This window comes from Manis pentadactyla, chromosome 4 (assembly GCF_030020395.1).
Source record: "Manis pentadactyla isolate mManPen7 chromosome 4, mManPen7.hap1, whole genome shotgun sequence".
Lineage (NCBI taxonomy): Eukaryota > Metazoa > Chordata > Mammalia > Pholidota > Manidae > Manis > Manis pentadactyla.
The window spans coordinates 79,120,825-79,137,723 of record NC_080022.1 but is presented as its reverse complement, the minus strand read 5'-3'; the positions used below and the strand labels follow the sequence as shown (position 1 = coordinate 79,137,723).

The following is a 16,899-nucleotide window of genomic DNA, read 5'->3' as shown; positions in this document are numbered from 1 at the left end:
CATGGCTCCTTTATCATATATTAATTGGACATACATGTGTGGGTTTATACTTGGGCTCTCTATTCTTTGCCATTGATCTATGGGTCTGTTCTTCTGCCAGTACCAAATTGTTTTGATTACTGTGGCTTTGTAGTAGAGCTTGAAGTTAGGGAACATAATCCCCTTAGCTTTATTCTTTCTTCTCAGGACTGCTTGGCTATTCAGGGTCTTTTTTTGTTCCATATGAGTTTTAGAATAGTTTGTTTTAGTTTGTTGAAGAATGCTGTTGGTATTATGATAGGGATTGAAATGAATCTGTAGATTGCTTTAGGCAGGATTGCCATTTTGACAATATTAATTCTTCCTATCCATGAGCATGGGACTATTTCCATTTACTGATGTCTTCTTTAATTTCTCTCACGAATATCCTGTAGTTTCCAAGGTATAGGTCTTTCACTTCCTTCGTTAGATTTATTCCTAGTTATTTTATTCTTTTTGATGCAATTGTAAATGGAGTTGTTTTCCTGATTTCTCTTTCTGCTAGTTGTTAGTATATAGGAATGCAAGATTTCTGTGTATTAATGCTGTATCCTGCAACTTTGCTGAATTCAGCTACTACATCTAGTAGTTTTTTGGCGGATTCTTAGAGTTTTCTATGTACAATCTCATGTCATCTGCAGACAGTGACAGTTTTTCTTCTTTATGAATCTGGATACCTTTTATTTCTTTGTGTTGTCTGATTACCATGGCTAGGACCTTCAGTACTATGTTGAATAAAGAGTGGGCATCCTTGACTTGCTCATGATCTTAAGAGGAAAAGCTTTCAGCTTTTCACTGTTAAGTATGATATTGGCTGGGGGTTTGTCGTATATGGCCTTTTTTACTTTGAGGTAATTACCCACCATACCCATTTTGTTGAGAATTTTTATCATGAATGGATGTTGAATTTTGTCAAATGCTTTTTCGGCACCTATTGAGATGATCATGTGATTTTGTCCTTGTTTTTGCTGACGTGATATATGATGTTGGATGGATATCTGGTGATTTTTGAGTAGTGTACCATCCTTGCATTCCTTGAATAAATCCCACTTGGTCATGATGAATGATTTTTTAAATGTATTTTTTAATTAAGTTTGCCAATATTTTCTTGAGTATACTTTCCCATCTATGTTTATCAGGGACATTGCTCTATAATTTTCTTTTTTTTGTGGTGTCTTTGCCTGGTTTTGGTATTAGAGTGATGCTGCCCTCATAGAATGAGTTTGGAAGTATTCCCTCCTCTTCTACCTTTTAGAAAACTTTAAGGAGGATGGATATTAGCTCTTCTTCAAATGTTTTGATGAAATTCAGTCATGAAGCCATCTGGGACAGGGATTTTGTTCTTAGGCAGTTTTTTGATTACCAATTCAATTTCATTGCTGGCAATTGGTCTGTTCAGATTTTCTGTTTCTTTCTGGGTCAGTCTTGGAAGGTTGTATTTTTCTAGAAAATCATCCATTTCTTGTAGGTTATCCAATTTGTTAGCATATAATTTTTCATAGTATTTTCTAATAATTCTTTGTATTTCCATGGTGTCCAGTGATCTTTAATTTCTCATTTTTGATTGTTTATGTATGTACACTCTTTTCTTGATAAGTCTGGCTTATCTATTTTATTTTCTTAAAGAACCAGGTCCTGATTTCATTGATTCTTCCTATTTATTCTTCTCATATTTATTTATTTCTGGTCGATTTTTATTTTGTCCATCCTTCTATTGACTTTGAGCCTCATTTGTTCTTTTTTTGTTTCATTAATTTTGAGTTTAGCGATTCATTTGGGATTGTTCTTTCTTGAGGTAAGCCTGTTTTGCATTATACTTTCCTCTCAGAACTGCCTTTGCTGTATCCCACAGGTTTTGGGGTGTTGTTGGTTTCATTTGTCTCCACATATTGCTTGATCTCCATTTTTTTTAGGTCATTGATCCACTGATTATTTAAGAGCATGTTGTTAAGTCACCATGTGCTTGTGGACTTTTTTGTTTACTTTGCATAATTTATTTCTAGTTTCATTCCTTTGTGGTCTGAGAAGCTGATTGGCACAATTTCAATCTTACTGAATTTACTGAGGCTCTTTTTGTGGCCTAGTATATGATCTACTCTGCAAAATGTTCCATGTGCACTTGAGAAGAATGTGTATCCTTCTGCTTTTGGGTGTAGAGTTCTGTAGATGTCTGTTAGTTCCATTTGTTCTATTATGTTGTTTAGTGCCTCTGTCTCCTTACTTGTTTTCTGTCTGATTGATCTCTTTTGGCATGAGTGGTGTGTTGAAGTCTCCTAAAATGAATGTGTTGTGGTCTATTCCCTCTTTAATTCTATTAGTATTTGTTTCACATACTTAGGTGCTCCTATAATGGGTGCATGGATATTTATAATGGTTATATGTCGCTGTTGGACTGACCCCTTTATTATTATGTAATGTCCTTCTTTGTCAATTGTTACTTTCTTTGTTTTGAAATCTGTTTTGTCTAAGTACTGCTACTCCTGCTTTTTTCTATTTGCATGAAATATTTTTTTTCATTCCTTCGCTTTTAGTCTGTGTCTTTGGATTTTGGATTTGAAGTGAGTCTCTTATAGGCAGCATATAGATGGATCTTGTTTTTTTTATCCATTCTCTAACTCTATATCTTTTGATTGGTGCATTCAGTCCATTTACATTTAGGATGATTATCAATAGATATGTACTTAGTGCCATTGCAGGCTTTAGATTTGTGGTTACCAAATTTCAAGGGCAGCTTCCTTATTATCTAACAATCTGTGTCTTAACTCACTTATTAAGCTATTTCAAACACAATCTAAAGGGATTTTTCCCCCTTCTTCTTCCTCATCCACTCTTTATATATTAGCTGTCATATTCTATACTCTGTGTATCCTTGACTAACTTTGTGGGTAGTTGACTTAATTTGTATTTGCTTAGTAATTAATTGGTCTGTTTCCTTTACTGTGATTTTATTTTCTCTGGTGACAGCTATTTGGCCTTAGGAGCACTTCCATCTGGAACAGTCCCTTTAAGATACACTGTATAGATAGTTTGTGGGTGGTGAATTCCCTCAACTTTTGCTTATCTGTAAACTTTTATCTCTGCTTCAAATTTAAATAATCTTGCTGGGTAGAGTAATCTTGGTTGGAGGCCCTTCTGTTTCATTGCATTAAATACACCATGCCACTTCCTTTTGGCTGGTATAGTCTGATGGGGTTTCCTTTATAAGTGATTTTTTTCTCTCTGGTTGTTTTCAATACTCTTCGTCCTTGATCTTTACCATTTGAATTATTGTGTCTTGGTGTTGCCTTCTTAGAGTTCCTTTTGTTGGAACATTTCTGCACTTTCTTGACATGAGTATTTCCTTCCCTATACTGGGGAAGGTTTCCACAATTATTTCCTCAGAGACTTTCTATTCTTCTCCCTCTTCTTCTTCTGATACCCCCATAATGTGAATATTGTTCTGTCCGGATTGGTTGCACAGCTCCTTATTATTCTTTCATTCCTAGAGATCCTTTTTTTCTCTGTGCCTCAGCTTGTTTTCCTGTTCTCTAATTTATATTTACCATCTTCTCTATCTCACCTAATCTATTTTTAAATCCCTCCATTGTATGTTTCAGTTCAGATAGTGTATCTTTCAAGGTTTCTATCTCTTTCTTGAAGTCCTCCCTAAGATCTTGAATATTTTTCATTAGCTCTGTGAGCACATTTATGACTTATTTTGAAATCTATATCAAGAAGATTGGTGATATGTTTCACTAGGCCCTTTCTGGCACTTTTTTCTTGTAATTTTGTTAGACATAATTCCTTTGCCATTTCATTTTTTAAGTGTTTCCTATGGAATAATAACTTTGTAGAGGCAGCTCCATCTAGTGCCCAGAAGCTCTACTCTATGGAGCTGCCATGCACCTGCAGCAATGGCAGGGGTTGCAGGCAAGTGAAACCAGTACCTGCCTGGAGGAAAGAGCTCAGCTGGGAGGGTTTCCTGCCTTTCTGGCTGTAATGCCTGCTTCCACTGCCAGGTCCAGTGGGCCATGAATGCAGGGAGAATCCTCTGTGCTACAGCCCTGTAGCTGCTGTAGGCGGGGCCACCCTCCGGCTGGCCTTGCGTGATGGCATGGGCAGCAGGTGAGCAGTACTGGTGCTGGCCTGGAGTGTCTGAAGCTCCTGAGAGTTCCCAACCTGCTGGGCTGACTGTGCCAGGATGTTTTGTCCACCTGCCCTTTCTCCTGAGAAACAAGCTCTATGTAATCTTTGCCCCTTTGGCACTGCTTAGCACCCCTTTCACTGCTGGGAAGGCTTTCAAACTGCCTGCCTTTCTTTTGTCTCAGAGGAGCCATTTATGCATAACTGTTTTCTATAAGCGGCTGGAATCTCAGTCTCTCTGAGTATTCTGCCCATCTTTGCTTTCCAACCAACTAATCTCCAGAACACCAAGTAATGTGCATTCATGCTCCTGGAGCAGATCTCCAGTGGTGGGTGTTCAGTAGTCCTGGGCTTCTTCTCCCTCCCTGCTCTGTTTCACTTCCTTGTGCCTGTGGACTGGGGTGGAAGGAAGGCTCTTGGGTCCCACCAGATCGTGGCTTTGCTACTTTACCCTTTTCTGTGAGGTCTTCTCTTTCCCCCCAGATGTAGGCAGTCTGTTCTGCACGCTTTGGGTTGCTTTTTCCAGGATTAGTTATATTTGTTGTATTTTTGTGTTTTATGTGATTTTGGGGATGAGGTTTGTGCCTCATTTCTCACACTGCCATCTTTTCCACCCCTCTTCAAGATTAGGTCTTTATTATGAAAATTTAAGCCTTAAAAAATCAGCAGTAAATTCTATTACTTAGCAGTTGATGACAAAATACACTGTAGTCATCTTAGTTTCTCAGAAAGCATTTAGAAAGACCACACTAAATAAAAAAATTATATCAGTAGGAAAAAAAAGCCGATATCTAATACAGGACTATTATCCAAAATACACAAGAACTCTTAAAATTTAACAATAGAAAACAAACAACCCAATTAAAAAATGGGCCAAGCACCTTAACAGACACCTTACCAATGACAAAAAACAAATGACAAAAGACACACATGAAAAGATGCACCACATCTTATGTCATCAGGGAAATGCAAAGCAAAAATGAGATACCACTACACACTTCAAATGGCCAAAATCCCGAAGAACCACAAAACCAAATGCTGTCAAGGATACAGAGCTACAAGGACTGTCTTTCATTGCCAGTGGAAATGCAAAATGGTATAGGAACTTTGGAAGACAGTTTGGTGGTTTCTTACAAATGAAACATACTCCTGTCATCCAATACAGCAATCATGCTTGTTGGTATTTACCCAAGGATTCAAAAACTTATGTGCACAGAAAAACCTGGGCATGGATGTTTTGATCGGCTATCTTGATAATTGCTAAAACTTGGAATCAACCAAGATATTCTTCAGTACGTGAATGAATAAATAAGCTGGTGCATCAAGACAATGAAACAGTGTTCAGCCTTAAAAAGAAATGAGCTACCAAACTAAGAAAAGACATGGAGGTACTTTATATCCCTATTAATTAAGTGAAAGAAGCCAGTCTGAAAAGGTTGTATACTGTATAATTCCAACTATATGACATTCTGGAAAGGGTAAAATTATGGAGAAAGTAAAAAGATCAGTGTTTGTCAGGGGTTGGGCAGGAGGTGAAGGGTAAGAGGAGTAAATGAACAGGTGGAACAAAGAGAATTTTTAGAGCACTGAAAATACTCTCTGATACATGATGGATACATGTCATACATTTGTCTAAACCCATAGACTATAGAAGATCCAAGAGTGAACTCTAATGTAAACAATGATCTTGAGGTAATAATGATGTTGTCATTGCAGGTTGATCAACTGTAGCAAATGTAAGACTGTGGTGGGAAATGTTAATAATGGGGAAGGATATGCAAGGGTGGAGGCAGGGGATATATAGGACATCTCTATAGCTTCTGCTCAAGTCACTATGAACCTAAAACTGCTTTAAAAAAAATTAAGTCTTAAAAAATAGCCAATAGGAGGGATCAAGCTCCCCAACTTCAAGCTCTACTACAAAGCCACAGTAATCAAGACAATTTGGTACTGGCACAAGAACAGCCACAGACCAGTGGAACAGAATAGAGTCTCCAGACATCAACCTAAACATATATGGTCAATTAATATATGATAAAGGAGCCATGGACATACAATGGGGAAATGACAGCCTCTTCAACAGATGGTGTTGGCAAAACTGGACAGCTACATGTAAGAGAATGAAACTGGATCATTGTCTAACCCCATACACAAAAGTAAATTTGAAATGGATCAAAGACCTGAATGTAAGTCATGAAACCACAAAACTCCTAGAAAAAAACATAGGCAAAAATCTCTTGGACATAAACATGAGCCAACTTCTTCATGAATATATCCCCCCAGGCAAGGGAAACAAAAGCAAAAATGAACAAGTGGGACTATATCAAGCTGAAAAGCTTCTGTACAGCAAAGGACACCATCAACAGAAAAAAAAGGCATCCTACAGTATGGGAGAATATATTCATAAATGACATATCTGATAAGGGGTTGACATCCAAAATATATAAAGAGCTCACACACCTCAACAAACAAAAAGCGAACAATCCAATTAAAAAATGGGCAGAGGAGCTGAACAGATAGTTCTCCAAAGAAGAAATTCAGATGGCCAACAGACACATGAAAAGATGCTCCACATCGCTAGTCATCAGAGAAATGCAAATTAAAACCACAATGAGATATCATCTCACACCAGTAAGGATCGCTGCCATCCAAAAGAGAAACAACAACAAATGTTGGCAAGGTTGTGGAGAAAGGGGAACCCTCCCACACCTCTGGTGGGAATGTAAATTAGTTCAACCATTGTGGAAAGCAGTATGGAGGTTCCTCAAAAAGCTCAAAATAGAAATACCATTTGACCCAGGAATCCCACTTCTAGGAATTTACCCTAAGAATGCCGCAGCCCAATTTGAAAAAGACAGTTGTACCCCTATGTTTATCACAGCATTATTTACAATAGCCAAGAAATGGAAGCAACCTAAGTGTCCATCAGTAGATGAATGGATAAAGAAGATGTGGTACATATACACAATGGAATATTATTCAGCCATGAGAAGAAAACAAATCCTACCATTTGCAACAAGATGGATAGAGCTGAAGGGTATTATGCTCAATGAAATAAGCCAGGCGGAGAAAGACAAGTACCAAATGATTTCACTCATCTGTGGAGTATAAGAACAAAGGAAAAACTGAAGGAACAAAACAGCAGCATAATCACAGAACCCAAGAATGGACTAACAGTTACCAAAGGGAAAGGGACTGGGGAGGATGGGTGGGAAGGGAGGGAGAAGTAGGGGGGGGAAGAAAGGGGGCATTATGATTAGCGTGTATAATGTGTGTGGGGGCACGGGGAGGGCTGTGCAACACAGAGAAGACAAGTAGTGATTTTACAGCATCTCACTACGCTGATGGACAGTGCCTGATGGTGGGGGGGGACTTGGTGAAGGGGGAAGTCTAGTAAACATAATGTTCCTCATGTAATTGTAGATAAATGATACCAAAAAAAATAGTCAATAAATAAATGTGCAAAGGATTTGAGCAATTTACAGAGGAGGAAAGTTGAATGGCTAGTAAACATCTGAAAAGGAGCTCAATCTCACTAATAATCTCCGAAATTAATATAGAAACAGTAATTCACTTCATCACATTGGTAAAAATGAAATACAATACCAAGAGTTGGTGAAGACACGAAGAGATAGTATTTTTAACAAACCTGATGAGCAACTGAACAATTGATAATATCTAATAAAGTTGAAAATGCCTACGAATAGCTCAGCTATTTCTAGATATAAAGCTTAAACAGACTCTTCACTTATCTATAAGGAAATGTATATGAATATGGTGTATGTAACACTACTTGTAATAGGAAAAAGAAAATAAATTGTGGCATTTTTATAGAATACTAAATAGCTGTCAATGAGCTAGACGTATAATTTTGCTCATAATAGTTTGAACAAAAGACCACACATATAGTATCATATTACTTATATAAATAAAAGGACCAATATTCAATATTATTTATGGACACATATATATGTAGTAAAAGTATAAAACAGAGACTGGGAAGATATACAGCAAATTCACACTATCGGTTGCTTCTGGGGAAGAAAGGAGAATGGATTGGAAAGGACAACAATGGGGACTTCATTTGTACCTTTGCCTCTGTTTATTTCTCCAGTCTCACCAGCATCCTTAATATTGTGTGTATACACCAGGCCTGCTCCTGCTTCAGAGCTTTCGCACCTACTGCTATTTCTGATACATTTTTACAAAGAGCAACATGGCTTGCTCCCTCACCAACTTGTAGTTCTTTATACAAATGGTATCTTCTCAGTGAAGTCTTCCCAGACCAGCCTATTTAAAATCACAAGTTTCCTTCCTACTCAGTACCATCCCTTTCCCTACTTATTGGGGAGAAAAGGAGGAGAATGAACTGAGAAAGTGGAAAGGGCATATCACCATATAATAATAGTACATATTATGTTTTTAAAAATTTACACATTCTCTCTATTAAAGTAATTCCATGAAAGAAGAAATTTTTTCTGCTTTACTCACTGCTTTGTAGCAACTAAAACAGAATCCACATTAGCAAAAAAAGTAAAGGGTTAAACATGTAAGGAAGAAAAATGACAAAAACAGTTAAGTAGAATTTCCTTTTCTATCATTCATCTCCCAAAGCTAAGACAAATTTAAAATTTCATGAATTTAATCAATCATTCAGCAAAAATGTATTGAGTGTCCCCTCTATACCACTGTTTCAGGAAGTGGGGAAAACACAAAATGGTCTTTGCTTTCACTTCAAAGTACTTATAGTGGCAGAATAGCAAAATTTTACCTGCTCTCACATCTTTCCTTTCGCTGAGTCAAAATAATTTCAAGCACATATGCTAATGAATATACTACTGTTGTCCAAGTGATAATACAAAAATGAAAACAGTATTATTTAGTAGAAAACATTTTAAAAACTTTCAAAATAAAATTTGAAATTCAATACAGATGCAGAAAAATACCTTGGTTCATCACTGATGAAATTTTAAAAGGACTTTTTGTCAAAATATAATTTAAATCAGATTTAGAAAAATTCTTGACTTCAACACTGACAACAGTGAGTCATTACCAGGCAACTTTTGATGGAACCACTATGACAGAAAAATCAATGTAACATTCTGGATAAATGATTGTAATGCAGTTCAGTGGAAAGAACAGCTCTATTCACTAGGGAAAAATTCTTCAAAGAGCTGAGAAAGCTGCTTTTTGTTTAAATTCTAACAAGCTCCCTCTGGCTGCACATTAGAATCACCTGGGGTTTTTTTGAAAAAACATTGATGTCTGACTGAGCCCAACCCTAAACAAATGAAACTCAATCTCTAAAGCTGGGGCCAGGTATCTGTAGTTGTTAAAAGCTCCCCAGGTAATTCTGATGCACAACTGGCTTGATAATCACTGTTCTACAAGTTCCTATTATTGTCTGTCATTTCAAAGAGATGGATATGGTTATTTATGCCAATTCTTTCCCGCTGTCAGTATTGATTGAAAGACTAGTCTCTAAACACTAGTCACTGTCATCAATAGGGCATTTTTCTCAGACTTCACCTAGAAGCCCTGGCTTAGAAATAGTCACATACCTGCTAAAGTTATTCTACCAGAATCTGAAGACCCCAAATGAGTTATCTTACCAGGTGTTATCCTGTACTCTTAAGTAATAGAAATTCTTCTAAAAAGCAGCAAAGACAATGTAAGCAATTTTTGTTAAAGCTATAGAATTTGATAGCAAGGTAGTAAGGAGTAAAGATTTCAAAACTAATTTACCTCAGGTTTTTATAGCATCCTTTACACCAAAATAATGCATAGGTTTTTGGTTTATTTCCCCCAGACTTTTTTTTTATTTTGCTATCATTAATGTACAGTTACATGAACAAAATTATGGTTACTAGATTTCCCCTATCCCTATGGGTAGTATGGGTAGTCCCCACCACATACCCCTTCATAGTCACTGTCCATCATGTAGTAAGATGCTATAGAATCACTATTTGTCTTCTCTGTATTATACTGCCTTCCCCGTGTCACCTCCCCCTACATAATGACCCTTTGTCCCCCTTATCCCTCCCTTCCCACCCATTTTTCCCAATCCCTTTCCCTTTGGTAACTGTTAGTCCATTCTTGGGTACTGTGAGTCTGCTGCTGTTTTGTTCCTTCAGTTTTTCCTTTGTTCTTATACTCCACAGATGAGTGAAATCATTGGATACTTGTCTTTCTCCACCTGGCTTATTTCACTGAGCATAATACCCTCTAGCTCCATCCATGTTACTGCAAATGGTAGGATTTGTTTTCTTCTTATGGCTGAATAATATTCCATTGTGTATATGTACCACATCTTCTTTATCCATTCATCTACTGATGGACACTTAGGTCGTTTCCATTTCTTGGCTATTGTAAATAGTGCTGAGATAAACATAGGGGTGCATATGTCTTTTTCAAACTGGGCTCCTGCATTCTTAGGGTAAATTCCTAGAAGTGGGATTCCTGGGTCAAATGGTATTTCTATTTTTAGTTTTTTGAGGAGCCTCCATACTGCTTTCCACAATGGTTGAACTAGTTTACATTCCCACCAGCAGTGTAGGAGGATTCCCCTTTCTCTACATCCTCGCCAACATTTGTTGTTTGTCTTTCGATGTTGGCCATCCTAACTGGTGTGAGGTGATATCTCATTGTGGTTTTAATTGGCATTACTCTAATGATTAGGGATGTGGAGCATCGTTTCATGTGCCTGTTGGCCTTCTGAATTTCTTCTTTGGAGAACTATCTGTTCAGCTCCTCTGCCCATTTTTTTTTTTTCTTTGTAGATAATTATTTTTTATTGAAGGGTAGTTGACACACAGTATTACATTAGTTTCAGGTGTACAACACAGTGATTCAACATTTATATACATGATCATTCTAGCTACCAGCTATCACCATACAAAGTTGTTACAATATTTTGACTATATTCCTTATGCTATACATTACATCCCGGTTACTTATTTTACAATTGTAAGTGTGTACTTTTTTTTTTTTTTTTTGAGAGGGCATCTCTCATATTTATTGATCAAATGGTTGTTAACAACAATAAAATTCTGTATAGGGGAGTCAATTCCTCTGTCCAGTTTTTAATTGGATTATTTGCTTTTTGTTTGTTGAGGTGTGTGAGCTCTTTATATAATTTGGATGTCAACCCCTTATTGGATATGTCATTTATGAATATATTCTCCCATACTGCACGGTGTCTTTTTGTTCTACTGATAGTGTCCTTTGCTGTTCAGAAGCCTTTTAGTTTGATATAGTCCCACTTGTTCATTTTTGCTTTTGTTTCCCTTGCCTGGGGAAGATATGTTCATGAAGAAGTTGCTCATCTTTATGTCCAAGAGATTTTTGCCTATATTTTTTTGTAAGAGTCTTATGGTTTCATGACTTACATTCAGGTTTTTGACCCACTTTGAATTTACTTTTGTGTATGGGGTTAGACAATGATCCAGTTTCATTCTCTTACATGTAGCTGTCCAGTTTTGCCAACACCAGCTGTTGAAGAGGCTGTCATTTCCCCATTGTATGTCCATGGCTCCTTTATCGTACATTGATTGACCATATATGTTTGGGTTTATATCTGGGCTCTCTATTCTGTTCCATTGGTCTATGGGCCTGTTCTTGTGCCAGTAGCAAATTGTCTTGATTACTGTGGCTTTGTAGTAGAGTTTGAAGTCAGGGAGTGTAATTCCCCCTGATTTATTCTTCCTTCTCAGGATTGCTTTGGCTATTTGGGTCTTTTGTGGTTCCATATGAATTTTAGAATAGTTTGTTTTAGTTTGTTGAAGAATGCTGTTGGTATTTTAATAGAGATTGCATTGAATCTGTAGATTGCTTTAGGCAGGATTGCCATTTTGATAATATTAATTCTTCCTATCCATGAGCATGGGATGTGTTTCCATTTATTGGTTTCTTCTTTAATTTCTCTTATGATTGTCTTGTAGTTTTCAGAGTATAAGTCTTTCAATTTCTTGGTTAGGTTTATTTCTAGGTATTTTATTCTTTTTGATGCAATTGTGAAAGGAATTGTTTTCTTGATTTCTCTTTCAGGTAGTTCATCATTAGTGTATAGGAATGCAACAGATTTCTGTGTATTAATTTTTTATCCTGCAACTTTGCTGAATTCAGATACTAGATCTCGTAGTTTTGGAGTGGATTCTTTAGGGTTTTTTATGTACAATATCACATCATGTGCAAACAGGGACAGTTTGACCTCTTGCTTGCCAATCTGGATGCCTTTTATTTCTTCTCCCAGACTTTTTACTAAATTTCAAACATATATAAAAGTAGAGAGAATATAAAATAAACTCCCATAGAGTCATTAGAACTCTTACAATTACCAACTCCTGGACAATAAGCATGTTTCATCTATACAACCTCACATTCAACATCATACTAACCTGGATAATTTTGAAGCAAATCTCAGATATTACATTGTTTTATTTATTCTTTATTTTAATATAAATATTGTAGAAAGTAGCTGGAAAGGACTTACACAGTAGGAATGATGAAAAAAAGGTGTTAACAGTTCATAAGTGTAAATGGAAAATGACATTTGAAAGTCTTATCTACAGCCTGTTATCAACCTTTTAACAGAACTAATGATTATCAACCTTTTAACAGAACTAATGAACACTATTCTTCTTGTGTTGGCTAGCTTAGGTATCACAGAAGGCTTAGTTTCATAGGTAATAGAGCCCTCTTAAGTAGAGGTCTTACTTAGGGTCTAAAGAAGTGATATATGAATGACTTTTAAAAAATCTTTTGATTCTAAGGACTAACAAGACAATGAAAGGTAGATTTCTTTTTTTTCCCTTATTTTTTTCAGCTTTACTGAGGTGTAATTGACATAGTAATTGTATATATTTAAAGTGTACAACTTGATGTTTTGATATAGGTGTTCACTGTGAAATGACTACCACAATTAAGCTAATTAACATCCATCATCTCACATATAATCACCACTTTCTTTCTTTCTTTTTTTTATGGTGAGAACATTTAAGATCTATCCTCTTCACCTAGACTCGGGATCTTAACCCAACTACCAGTTGTGTGCTTTGAGTGAATACTTAACCACCCATCCCTAACCTGCAAAATGAGGATATGACCAGTATTTTTTGGAAACAAAATGAGGCAATGTCCCAGACAAGTTCACTATGGTTTCAATGTGACCAAAGAAATGACAGTAGAATATTCTTGGGGTGAAAGGGCTATACCCATCTTTATTCCCATGGTGGCAGGTCAATCACTGGAATCACATCCACTCAGACAGGGGAGGCATGCAGCAAGCCAGTCTCTGCCTCTGGAACACTCTACCCGCACAGCCATCTAAGTCTCTGTCCTTGGTGCTGTCACCACTCCAGTCTCCTCTCTGCTCTCTTGCAGCCTTGCAGCCATGCCACGGTGTCTCTCAGAGCACTGGGCAGAGCTCTTTATATAGAAGCAATAACGATGTATTGCCCACATGTGTAGTGAGCTAGCCAACCAGGGCCAGGTGAGAATCCTGGCCATAGGAAGCTTCACTTTATCCACCCTCCACCCCTCCAGGATTCTTGCCTCTCAATCTATGTGCCCTCAATCCTCTGCAATGGTCCCTGTGCAATTAAAGTGGAAGACTGTAAAAGAACCATGGTGGGCCTTATAATACCTACCTTCTCCAGCAGAAAGTCCTGCAGACACACAGGCCAATCTTGTTGCTTTCTCTGGCTTCTGCTTCATCCTCAGTGGCCAGAACCGCTGCTCTGGTCTCAGTTGTTGCCACATCTCCAGTAAGATTCTATTTGACTTTCCATCCAATTTCTTTCTGTCTGCTCTTGCCTTCTCAAGTCAACCCATATCTGGGTCCTCATGACCTTCACAGGGCCCTTTAAATTCTTCCTTTGGGAAGCAGACCATATTTCCTTCTGTGCTTGAGGCTGTTTGTCAAACCTCTGCTCCTCCATTTCTGGGGCTGACAGCTCCACTACATTCTTCACCTGCCCCACAGCACCTGACAGCCTGTACTCTTGTGCTGCTGCTTCTCATGCCACTCCTTCTTGGGCTGCTGCTCCTTCTCATGCAGCTTCCTCTCAGGCTACCATGACATCCTTTACCATTTCCACAGCACTTCGTAGTGATGCCATTTCAGTCACCAACAAATCTTCTTTCTCTTGGGGTGAAACCCAGTCCTCCACACCTTCACAGTACCACATATCCACTGGGGGACACTCGAATGTCTCCCCGTCCACAAGTGCAGCCCACTGAAACACTCCTCCCATGAGGGCAGCCTGTCGTTTTTCCTTGGTCAACAATGAATCCTGCTGATTACACCAATTGTCTTGCCAATGGGTTTCAACCCCAGACAAGTTCACTATGGATTCAGTTAGACCAAAGAAATGACAGTAGAATGTTCTTGGGGTGAAAGGGTTATACCCAACTTTATTTCCATGGTGGCAGGTCAATCACTAGAATCCCGTCCACTCAGAGCGAGTCTCCATGCAGCAAGCAGTCTCTGCCTGTGGGCCTCTCTACCCAGGCAGCTGTGTCAGTTTCTGTCCTTGGTGCTGCCAGCACTCCAGTCTCGTCTCTGCTCTCCTGCAGCCTTGCAGTGGTGCCACCATGTCTCTCAGAGCACTGAGTGGAGCTCTTTATATAGAGTCAATAACGATGTATTGCCCACACGTGTGTAGTGAGCTAGCCAACCAGGGCCAGGTGAGAATCCTGGCCATAAGAACCTTCACTTTATCCACAGGTAACATGTAAATGCCAGGTACAGCCTGGCACATAGTGAGCACCCTACTGACTACATGTATTGACATGGACCAGATACTAGGGCTGCTTCAAAGGACCAAAAATAACAGTCTGGACAGTGATTGTCAACTTGAAATACCTAAATTCCTAAAACATATGAATGTAGTAATAGGGAAATCTTGCAATTGTAGCCTAATATTTCTTTCCAATGGGTTTCCAGTAAGTGAGAACTTACTAGTTGAACAGTTTTTTAAAAAAGACATCCAATTAGATCTATAGAAAAATAGCTTTAGAAGATACAAAGTAAATTAAATTGTTAGTCTATTCTAAATGAGTAAAAATGGAAGTACAAAATTTGTATTTGCAGTTTAAGCTCAAAGGTCTTATTCTAATAACTCTTCTGATATGTCTTAAGTCACTTTACCAGTTTGCCCAAAATGGTGATTAAATATACATTGTCTGCAAGAAACTGAAAGGCAAGTCCTTTAATAAAACCGATGAATCAGAGGAGCACCTGGTTTTCATCTTCCCTCAGCTAACTTTCTGTTAACACTTGCTCATAAATCCTGAACAAATCCTAAACTTCAGTGCTTCCACATTATATACATACACACACACACACACACACACACACACTCAAGCTTTATCATTAGTACAGTTAGGAAAACACTTTTTTTTCTTTTGAATGCATGGATAATCATAAGATAGAGCACCTAAAAAATACATGTTTCTCTTTTCATAACTAATAGGGATGCAGATAAATTTGACTTTGTTCTTGGTATTTGGCCCAAGGCCTCTTTTTGGCAAAGCATTTAGTCAGTCTTCCAAAGGCCTAGGCCAATCTGAATATCATTTCTGGTATTCTGGTATTCATAAACTTGTGTGTGATTAATAATGTGACTGCACAGTTTCCATAATATCTAATGAGTATGACAATCTCAGTAATTAGAATAAGTATGTCATTCAGATTTACTGTTATTACCTGAACATTCACTTTCAAATATAAGCATTCTAGCAGAAATGGAGTGGAATGTCCTTACGTGCTTATCAGTTAATAGAAGGATAAAATGCTGCAGTATCTAATGATGCTGTGAAAACTGTTTATATATAAAATAATTTAAAAATTTTCAATTATTTAGCAAACAGACTGAAGTTAATACAAATATTGAATACATTATATAGATTACTTTCTCAAGAACATTACATCTTGGAAAAATGTTTATAACAATTCAAATAATCTAAGACAGAACAGAGATTAGATTTTATCATAATTCAATCTTTGTAGAATGGTAGTATGTACTAGCATAAGATTTAAAAAAATAACCTTTAAGAGCTGTATTTAAGTCTGAGTTATTTACTTCCATTTGAGTCATAAATCTTCCAAGAAATAGTTCTGTTGGAAATTCTTTACATCTTCTGATGATGAATTAAAAACAATGTCACCTCAAAATACAATGAGTTGCAAAAATATCTAAATTTTTAAATAACAAATATGCAATAATCCAAATATAATCTCTAATCAAAACAATTAAAAATGTAAAGAGAAAACTGAGATACCCCAAAAACATTTTGTTTAGACAAGTTTCACAACAAAGTGACTCTACAAGAACATCTTAAGACAACTCCAATAGTCTTCAGTCTATAAAGGGTAAATATTTAAACATAAAGTGTTACAAATGCTCCTTCCTTTTCAGTAGCTGAAGAATTTTTGAGCTTCACTGCAACTATAAATCCTAACTCCTCCTACTAAATTCTGAGAAATGCTTTCCTGATTAACTCTGTGGCACACAAAAAGGTTAGTGATGTTTTTAAATGTATTAGTTGAAAGTGAATGTCTATTTACTGTTAGTGACACACTGTACAGTGGCTGCAAGAGAAATCTGACAGTGGACAGTACCAAGAAATTGTTCCTGTACATAATTTAAAATTTTTTAAATCTTGCTGCTACTATTGACAACAATAAGCCATACTAATAACTAATTATATGGATGAAATGATTCTTCTATCCTAGAAGTTCATTCTGTGTTGGTGCTG

The 16,899-nt window shown here is 37.2% G+C and overlaps 1 protein-coding gene across 1 annotated transcript in view; it reads right to left on the bottom strand.

Moving 5' to 3' along the window:
* Positions 1-16,899, bottom strand: part of RPAP2 (RNA polymerase II associated protein 2) — a 98,842-nt gene that overhangs the window by 33,320 nt on the left and 48,623 nt on the right. The gene's annotated exons all lie outside the window — the stretch shown is intronic.